Raw genomic sequence first — 11,212 nt, forward strand, 5'->3', positions numbered from 1 at the left:
TTGGTCAAGTGACCTGTAGACTCGTGGTCTTTGAGGCTTTGCAGTCGGCTTTGCTTAGTCCACACAGGGGTGGCGTGTCGAGGGTGGAGGGGCAGGGGGTAAAGGGTTCCAGTAGGTAGGTAGCGCTTTCTGTATATGTGATTTCTGTTACTCTATAAAATCAACCTGCTGCTTGCTGCTTGCATGTGTAATGGTCATGGTCTCTTTTAGTAATGGGCCTTATAGCAGTTGAACCTAATAAGGCTAACATGTTCTTATCCTTTAAGACTAAACATGCATCACCTGCATGAAAACTTATAATAATACACATTTAATTTAGGGAGTCTAGAGCCTATACTTATGATAAACTTAAAGTTCTTAATCTATGTAGATTTTTAATAACTTATATAGGATTAAAATAAAATAATAACCTATTTATGATAAAAGCCTAGACTTATAAAAAAGTCATTATGTTAAAATATGATTTCATTATTATAATAAAAGAATTAAAAAATTCAATAAGTAATCAATAATAATGTGTTAAAGTACTAAGGTATTAATTCTTTAAATTTATTATATAAAATAGACATGCATAACCTATACTGTACAACCTGCACCGCCTGTACTAAAGCCTGTAGTAATATAGATCTAGGTTAATATACTAAGAACACGCACCTATTATACCCCTTAAGTCTTTAACCTGGGTAGGTTTTTGGTAAACTATATAGGCGTATAATAAAATGATAACCTGCATGTAATAAAACGCTATTGTATATGGCGTGCGGGTATGCCTGCACGCCCACCCAGATTACGGGTTGCCCATAAGACTCCTATCGCGCAGTTTTGAAAGAAATATTGGTTTTGGCTGTAAATTGCCTGTTTTAGTAAGGTTATGGCTGTACTAGAGGTATTTAAAAATAATATAAGTAATATATCCTATTATTATTCAAAGATTAAAGCAGATTTTCCTAATTATGAAGATACAAAATAAGTTTAAATATTTAAAAGCTTAACAAGTTTATTATTTAGGGGGAAAATAAAGGCTTTTAGTAAAATTAATAAAATTATTAATTATTAATTATATTTGTAGCCCTTTAAAGCTTAGAATTTTCATTTTAAAAATCTTAAAACTATTAGTTAAAAAATTTCTATTTTAATTATTATTTATAACTATATACAGTATATTATAAAATAATATACTTAAAAATATAATTTTTCTAAGAATTTCTGAGTAAGGAAAGTGCCAAGTTAATTCTAAATCAAAAAAAAACTTATTATTTAAGTAATATATATAAATATATATATATAAAGTGTCACGGTGCCGGCCTGGAGGCTTATTCCAGGCACCGTGCCCGAAATGAGCATCGCGACATTTTGCCTGTTCTGGTCGCCTGGTTGGCCGATACTTCCTGAGCTCCAACATTGATCCTATTCCTGACCTCTGAGCAACGTCTTGTTACACTTGTTACATTAAGCACCTGCCTGTTAGCCTGATTCTGCATCTTGCCTGTGTATCTACTTCGTTGCCCTGTTCTGAATACACTTCCGAGGCCGCACCTTGACATAAAGTATAAAAAGTAATAATAATATTTAAAATATAATATATAATATAAATTCAGAAATTTCCTATTTTAGTATCTTTGATTAAAGTTTTTTTTATAAATAACTATTAAGGTAAGTAGTATTATTATAAATAAAAATTTATTAAAGTTAAACTATTTTCAAAGTTATATATATATATATCCACACCTATAATTTATTACTGCCCCCCTAAAGTCCATGAAACTAAGCCTAATTTAGCTCATTCTTTTTTCCTAGATAGGTGACTTAATTATCTATGAATTCCTCCTAGAAACCAGCCAGATTATGCTTAGTATGGCCGAGCTAGGTAACTTTGAAATTTGGTCGAAATTTCTGTTGGGGTAAGCCTTGGCAGGCTAAAAGCGGGAGAACTATTCCATTCTAGGCCACCACTAAAAACCCTGTACTAGGGGGAAGGCCTTAGGCATCTTTTAATACTAAGTTATATAAAGTAATACCAGTAAAACAATTAAATTGATTAAAAAAATAAAAAAAACTTCATAAAAAATTTTTTTATGATAAAAAAGGATTTGAAATTTTCTTTTCTTTAACCCTAAACCCTGGATTTATGAAAGTTATAAATGGTATAAAATTTATGCAAAGTATAAAAATTTGATAAGATTTAAACATTTATAGATTAAAATAAAAGTTATGATACATGCCAAGACTTTCCTAATTAAAATGTAAGAAATCTAACCCTAAGCCCTAACCTTCTAAATTTTGAAGATTTTAATGTCAAGGTGCGGACTAAGGAATGTATTCAGAACAGGATAATAAAGTAGATACACAGGCAGAACGCAGGATCAGGCTATTAAACAGGCACTTGGTGTAATAAGATATTACTTAGAGGTCAGGAATAGGATTAATGTTAGAGTTAAGGAAGTATTAGCTAACTAGGCGGTTAGAACAGGTAGAATGTCGCGATGCTCATTTGGGGCACGGTGCCTGGAATAAGCCTCCAGGCTGGCACCGTGACAGCCTTAAGCTATTATATTATAAGTAGTAATAGCCTTAGGCCACTATATTACTATTAATAATTTAAATAATTACTAGCAGTACTTTAACCTCTTTAATAGCTATATAAATCTTCAAGGCCTTACTACTAAAGGCCTTTAAATAATTTGATATTTATTTTCTTATTTTTTTTAGTCCTTGGCAGATCCCCTAGCTCCCACTGCCCGGGGATCACGCCACGTCAGGCGCGGGCATTATCACAAAAATATAATACACTTAATTAAAATAATGATAATTTTTGATTAAAATATATTAGCCTTAAGCCTATAATTAAAATTTTAATTAAATAATAATAGGTCTTAGGGTTAGAACACTTTTATTATAACTATAATTCAAAAATAAAGTAATAGTGTTTTAAATTTGAGAATCATAAAACTTATAATATTAAAAGTGACTTTAAATAAAAATAAAATAATAAAATAATAGCTATAAATAAATAACGTTTTAGTTTTTTTTATTATATTATAAAGCTATTTAAAAAATAAAATAATTTTTATTTGAAAAGGGTAGTATATGTCACGGGCTAGCGCCCGTGCACGTGACCTTGGCATGCTGACAGGAAGAACGCACCTGGAGAACTTCCCTTTCTCCAAGCTTTTTGTACATAGTTTATGGCCTAGCTAGATTAAATATAAATCCGGCTTTAGCCCTTCACATACAAAAAGCATCTGATTTTTAATTGTTAATTAATCTAACAAGACGCAAATAAATAATAATTAAAATAATAATAATACGCGACACGACCCCTGACAGCCATGCAGCCACAGGAGTTAACAAGCCCTCTTATATAGGCGCAGATGCTACTATAGTAGATGGCATAGACTTAAGCTATGTAAAATAAAGAGCGGGAGTGATATATACTATATAATACTACCTAAGAAAAATAAATATAATATCTTAAAGTAATGCTAGAGCAGTAAGCCTTACTATTAATAGTAATAAATAAAGAACTGGAAACTCTAAATTAGATAAAAATAAAATTGGCGCTGGAACCTTAATAAGTAAAGAATATTTACTACCTAAAGGCATGTTTACCAGACCTAGTATTATTTAGTGGAAATACAAGTAACTAGCTAACATGGCGTGTTATAATAAAAAATAAGCTTAGTATAAATAAAGAAGCTATTAGTATACCACAGGATTAATTTATATACATGTTCTTTAGGCTAGAGAAGCTTGCCTGGAAGAACTTAGGGATGTTTATAAAACTATAATAAAATATTAGTAAACCACAAGAACTACTTTAGTATCTTAAAAGTATTTATAAAGACCCTAATATTAAGGCATGTGCAGCAAGACAGCTATATTAGATTTAATAGCTAGAAAACATAAGCTTTTTAAAATTCCTTTTTTAATTAAAGAAGGAGTTCGCGGATATAGATACCCTAAAATAATATAATAAAGCTAAGAGATATATCTTACTAGGTATAATTAATAAAATAATATTAAGCTTTTTTATAAATTATAGTATTCCTGCCACCTTTTTGGACCTGATCTCTTGGCTCCACGAGATTAGCATGAATATAGATGCTCTTAATATTAATAAGGCAGAGTAAACATGCTGCTAATACTCTGGGTTTAATAAGATGGATTAAACCCATACTGTCTTTGTAAACTGTATTACACCGCGTATAAAACCCTAATAATATGTGAATAAATAACATAAGCAAGCGAAATGGGTTAGCTAGGATAAACTTAACAAGTAACAGGCTAAAGGAACCTGCCTATAATATAAAAGATTATAATACTTTATTACAGAGTGCATACTTCTACTAGCAAAGCTACTAAGTCACACATGTATTATAACAGGCAGGAAAAGACGCGAGCGCACTATTAAGATAAAGAAGACAAGGCCTGTAAATAATAAATAATTAGTTATCACTACCTTAGACAAAGACATAATTATAAAGGATAATTTAAAAAAAGAGTAACTCCTGTTTTAAGTTATAAGCAGGAGTAAAAAGGTATTAAAAAGTTACTAAAATATAAGATATTATTATTTATAGTTAATACAAGGGTAAACAAAATCTAGTTTACTTAGGCCCTTGTTAATAGTAGCTATTACTGCTATGTGATAATAAATAAGTGTTTAGTACAAGCTCTTAACCTCCCGCGTATTTAGATATACCCATGAATCCTTAACAGAGTAGTGCCGAACCAGTATTAAATTACTTATGCCATGTATTTTAATCTTAATGTTACATGGCCATTAGCAGGATGGTGTATTCGCATATATTATTAAACCACAGGAAGATAGCATGATTTTGGGAGACCCATGGTTATATAATATTAATAAATAATACTTAGCTAGGAAAGAATATCTAGATATTTTTACTAAGAAAGGCAAGCAAATAAGATGCTAGAACCGCGCGAACAGCTTAATTAGACCTACCAGGGTAAAGAGGCTACGTGTTACACAAGCTATAGCCTTGTTAATCCATAAACTAATACACAGTATACTAATATTAGATTAACTGCAAGTTGCTAAGGTTTTATTAGATAATATTAAAAAGGCACTCCTACTAAAGAAGCATATTAATCCAAGGGATAAGCTACCTAAACACTACTAGCGGTGGCTAGATATTTTTAGCTAACAGCTAGCTAACAAGCTACCACCACACTAGCCAGGAATTGATTATAAAATACCACTAAAATATAACTAAAATAGTATTAAAGAGTCACCATTATATAGCCCCCTTTATAATATAAATAGGGAGGAGCTCCTTTACTTATAAAAGACATTAATAAACCTGCTTAAAAAGAACTTTATATAAGTAAGCTAATTACCTGCAGCAGTACCAATCTTGCTAGTTTAGAAGCCAGGCAGAGGCGTATAATTCTGTGTTAACTACTATGGTTTAAACAAACAAACGGTAAAGGACCGCTACCCCTTACCCTTAATATAGGAGACACTACGGAATATAGGCCATGCCTGCTGGTTTATAAAGCTGGATATTATTACAGCTTTCCATAAAATCCATATTTAACTAGGCGAAGAATGGAAAACAGCTTTCTGCACATGATATAGGCTTTATAAATAGAATATTACCTTATTTAGGCTAACAGGCGCCCCAGCAACCTTATAAAGATTTATTAATTAAACTTTGCAAGAGTACTTAGATAACTTTATATTAGCATATGTTAATAATATAATTATTTACTTTAGTAGAACACTAGTAAATTATTAATAAAAGGTTAGCAAAGTGCTATAAAAGCTAAAAAGGGCAGGACTATAATATAATATTATAAAATTAAAGTTTAAATAGGACTTTATAAAGTACCTTAGCTTTATTATTTAAGCTAGAAAGGGTGTCCATGTTAATTTAAAGAAGGTAAAAGCTATTAGAGCATGGGAGGCATTAAAATCTATATAGGATATATAAAGCTTTATTAGGTTCGCAAACTTTTACTAACTATTTATACCATGATTTGCCGACATTTTGGCACTATTAATAAGACTAATAAAGAAAGACGCCTTTTTTAAGTGGGATAATAACTGCCAGCAAGCATTCGTGGAACTAAAGGACCTTTTTATTAACACCCTAATTCTCGCGTATTTTAAAGAAGGACATGAAATAGTTATAAAAGCTAATATATCTAGCTAGGTAATAAGTACAGTCCTGTCTTAGTACAGACCTAATGGGGAGTTATAACCATGTGCCTATTTATTCTAAAGGCTATCTCTAGCTAAGTTAAACTATAAGATTTATAACAAGGAGCTACTAGTAATTATACAAGCCCTATAAAAATAAAAACTAGAGCTAAAGATAGTATCCTAATTTATTATTATAATAAACCATAAGAATCTATAGTACTTTAGTAAAGCATAATACCTTAATAAATAATAAATATATTAGGCAGACCTTTTAATAAAGTTTGATTTTAACCTTTACTACCGTCCTGGTAGGCTTGTAATAAGACTAGATATATTATTATAATAAAGCTAAAACATGCCCACTAGTATTATAAATAAAAGGCTTATAAATCACTTTTAAGTCCTACTTAAAAGGGTTTAAATTAAAATAGGATAAATTAATTTATAATTAGCTATAAAAAATCTTAACTTTAAGAAAGATATTCCTCTTTTAATTAACTAAAGTTATAGGTAAAATAATAAAAAGTAACAGCCTTTAATATAATATATTAATAAATTTTTTATGTTTTGCTTAAGGGGGAATACTAAATTATAAAGCTAAATATTAAAACTAGTTTATTTAAGTATTATATAAATAACTAAAGGTTACTTAACTTTAAATAATAAATATAAATACTGGAGAACAAAGTCTTATACACAGGGATTATATAAAAAATTTATAATTTATATATAATAACGCACCCTGGGCGAGATGTTACTTATATAATACTATCTTAATGGTTTTTCTGGCCTGGAGCAGCAAAAGACGTATAATATTTCCTTTAAAATTACACAGTCTACGGACGAAGCTTGGTATGGCGTGATACTAAGCATAGACTGTTAAAACCACTACTAATTCCCCAGTGAATCTGGGCCAAGATATTAGTGGATTTTATTACAGGACTGCCACCTTCGGGGCCTACAGGAGCTATAAATTGCATGGTAATAATTAATTAACTAATAAAGAGTGTTATTCTTACCAGAATAAAAAATATAACTATAGAGGATGTGGCAAAGGTATTTCTTATATACTTTTATTTATATCATGAAGTCCCACTAGCTATTACAAGTGACTATAAACCCTAGTTTATGGGCGTATTTTAGGGTAGGGTCTGCGAAAGACTATTAATTCAACGCCGGCTATTAACTGCAACCCACCCCCAGATAGACGGCGTAATGGAACATGCTAACTAAGAGATTAAACAAATCCTATGTATATTTACTATATACGCGCAAGACAACTGGAAGGACCTACTACTAATAATTACTATTATAATTAATAACCGCGACGCTGCCTTTACAGGAATCTCACCTTTCTTCTTTATACATGGATATTATATTAACCTAATTAGCTTAGACAAGACAAGCCAGCTACAGGACGTCTAAATACCACCAGGAATAGTAGGTGAAATATTTGTGAATTACCTACAAAAAGCTACTAATTAGGCCCAAGCTGCTATTACCTCCGCGCAGGCCTAATAAGAGGAGCAAGCGAACTAATAATAATAGGCCGCCCCATGTACAAGAAAGATAATTAGGTTTAGTTAAACCTTTAAAATATACACACGTAATAACTATTAAAGAAACTAGACTGGCTGCATGCATGCTATTAAGTAGTAAATATCCTATTACCATATATTATTTAGCTTAACGTACCTACTAGCATACACCTAGTTTTTCATGTTAAACTAGTCCGCCCAGCTGCTACAGACCCATTTCCATCCTAAATCATGGATAATACACAGCCGCCCCCACTACTTGTTAACAGAGAAGAGGAATTTAAAGTTAAATACATTTAAGCTGTATAATATAAGAAAATAGGGCAAGGATACCAGGATAAAGCACTAGTAAAATAGGTAGGATAGGCACGTGAGACATAAATAAAACTAGATTTTATCCAGGACTACGCAGCGCTAAATATCTTTAAGAAGTAACATGGCCCTGTTTAAGAGGTAATTTAGTGCTAACTTAATAATAATAACCATGTTATTATACCCCTTATAAGGTTTAGACTAGGAAGGGGGTATTATCACAGGCCAGTGCCTAATATTAAACACGGGCTAGCGCCCGTGCACGTGACCTTGGCATGCTAACAGGAAGAACGTACCTGGAGAACTTCCCTTTCTCCAAGCTTTTTATACACAGTTCGTGGCCTAGCTAGATTGAATATAAATCCGGCTTCAGCCCTTCACAGTATATTACGCCCTGAATCTCCAGGTAGTAAGGTAACAATATTATACTAGTAAATTATAGTTAAGGTAATATAACCACTCTATATATATATATATATATTCAAGGTTAATATCCACCCTAAGATTTTATTAGCCATAAGTCAGTCTTTATAAATTTTACCCAAAGATTTACTACTAATTCTGCATAAATTCCTATAGTGTTTTACTTTGTACCTAGTCCTTTCTAGGTCTGTCATATTAATTTAGGCCTAAAAAAGTTTAAATATAAAATACATAAAAACCTCAAATAATATAATCTTAGTAGGGTTAAGCGTAGGCTATTCAAATAATAATAATCTTAATTATAATTTTGTTTATATATATATATATATATATATATATAAAGAAAATACTATATAATATTTATATTAAAAGTAATAATTAAAATACTTATTTAATTATCAAAATTCTTTTGATTATTTATCAAGAAAAATTCACGAAGTTAAGTAAGGAAATTTATATTAATAATAATTATAATATATTTTTAAAATATTAAATCATGTATATTTAAATTATTATTACTTAATAAATCATAATAAACCATAGCTTTTAATATTACTTTGTTGTTTAATATAAACATAATTTCACTCTAAAAAGTTTAACTTAATAAATTTTTTTATTTATATACTTATATATATCTATAACTTTTATAATTTTTAATAATTTATATAATAATATATCCAATAAACTTAATTTGATGAAACTTTTATAAGAAATGATAAATATATATATGTAAAAGTTTATACTTCAATTAATAAGTAAAATATATATAATATTATATTTAAGTTCTTAAATTATATAAATTAAGTTATTGAAAACATAATCTAGCATAAATTTACAAATATCCTAACCTAATTTAAATTTTCATAATTTAGGTTAGGTTTGGGTTAGGTTTATAGGGCAGGTTAGACAAGTCTAGTGACAGCAAAATTCCAGGAGAAGCATAAGACTGTTATGTGAGCTTTAGATTTTGAATATAACTGGCTGGAATAATACACCTTATAGATTTTAGCTTTACAATGCCAAGTTGACGCCGCATCAAAGTATATATATAAGAGATACAGCAATGGTACAGAATTGTGCCAACTTTTTGGTGTAAAATATTGTCATGTTATTACCTAGCTTTGTTATAGTTTCAGTCAGCAAGGTCCTAGGGAGATTATATAACGCTTTTTAGTTATATAATATTAAAAGACTAACTAATCTATTATATATATCTAAGTTTCTAAAAATAATAATTTAATCCTAGTAGGGGTTTTTTAATTAGCTTATACCCCTCTAGGGGTAAGGTCTAAACTTATAATAATAATTATAGTTATATAACTATACTTACTTACCTGTTTTTTGACACCACCTAGGCCATAAAATAAAGTAAAAAGCAACGTAAGTATTATATTATTGCTGTCAGAGAACGCGGCCAGCGCGGAACGATGTCAGCCAATGAATCTGCTTCACAAACGCAGGATGACAGCCCGTCATGTCACAAGCCGCCAAGAGGAGGAATGGGAGTTATTCCGTACCGAGCACATCGGGTGATATGATGCTAGGACACATAGGGCTACGGTCATACTGGGTGATATAATGAAGCAAAGCGGACGCTTTGCTACAACATACTGGTTAATTTAAGGAGATTTAATAGTGTTTAGTATTTAAGGAACTGTCTTTATAGTGTTAGATAGTTTTAGTTACTGTTTGTTATCTTCGGAAACCAAGCTACCCTACCTTTTAGTTTCTATTCAGTCTTCCGTATAAGCTCTTTGACCTTAAGGCTTGTACCTTCTACTCGTGCGCACAGAATATCCTTAAATCCCACCGGTTTAAGACGGATCGGCAGGCTTTATCTGACAATTGCCTAGTTATCTTATAGTTCCAGTTAGCAAGGTCCCTAGGAACATTGTATAGTGTCTCTTGGTTATGTGGTATTGGAACACTGGCTAGTACATCACAAATGTCATATTGCGCGCAAGCGGGCCTGCAAGACAAATGATGCACAGTCTTACCAAGCCCATTCACCCGGGTTTTAGCCAGTTCTGATTATTATAGTGAGGCACTGTGAGGGCAAGGTCCATGCCATTTATTTCTTTAAGATAATAGCCATGCATGAAGGTCTAGTACCCTCAGCCAGTCTAAGATAGTACCATGCTGTTTGGCAGGTGGGTATAGTGCAAAAGGGCGGAAAGCTTCTTTAAAATCTCAATATATTATCATTATGATAAACAACAAATTAATTGACTATTATTAAACAGTAATAACATAAGTAAGCCTCTAAACCATTAGTTATTAATTAATACCCGCTTATTCTTATTAATTCATCCGCTTAATCAAAGTTGAATTAGTCGTCGGCAAAGTGGTAGGCCAGACTGGTGGCCAGTATGTTAAAGAAGTAGAGGTAGTTGTTGTCTCACTAGTTGTCCCCCATGTTGTTGTGGTATCAGTAGTATGGCTGCTGCTTGGCCGGCTAGTATGGCTGCTCTCTGAAGAGCTTGTGGTGGAATTGACAGCAGGGCTTTCTGTAAGCGAGGTAGTAGACCACTTGGTTGATGTTGGATTTGTGGGTGGCTGGGATGTATGAGTGTTTGTTGGGAAGCTTTCTGTTGTTGTTGTTGTTGTGTGAGTTGTGTGAGTTGTTGTTGTCCAGTTGGTCTGCGTTGTTGTGTTTGTTGAAGGTCTGGTTGTATGAGTCGTTGTCGGCACGCTTGTGTGGGTGACTGTTAAGTTTATTGGGGGCTGTATGGTATGGGTGGTTGTTGGCCAGCTAGTATGACTTGTTGTT

Source organism: Aspergillus multicolor (assembly GCF_047715735.1).
Source record: "Aspergillus multicolor strain CBS 133.54 unplaced genomic scaffold BDW74scaffold_7, whole genome shotgun sequence".
Lineage (NCBI taxonomy): Eukaryota > Fungi > Ascomycota > Eurotiomycetes > Eurotiales > Aspergillaceae > Aspergillus > Aspergillus multicolor.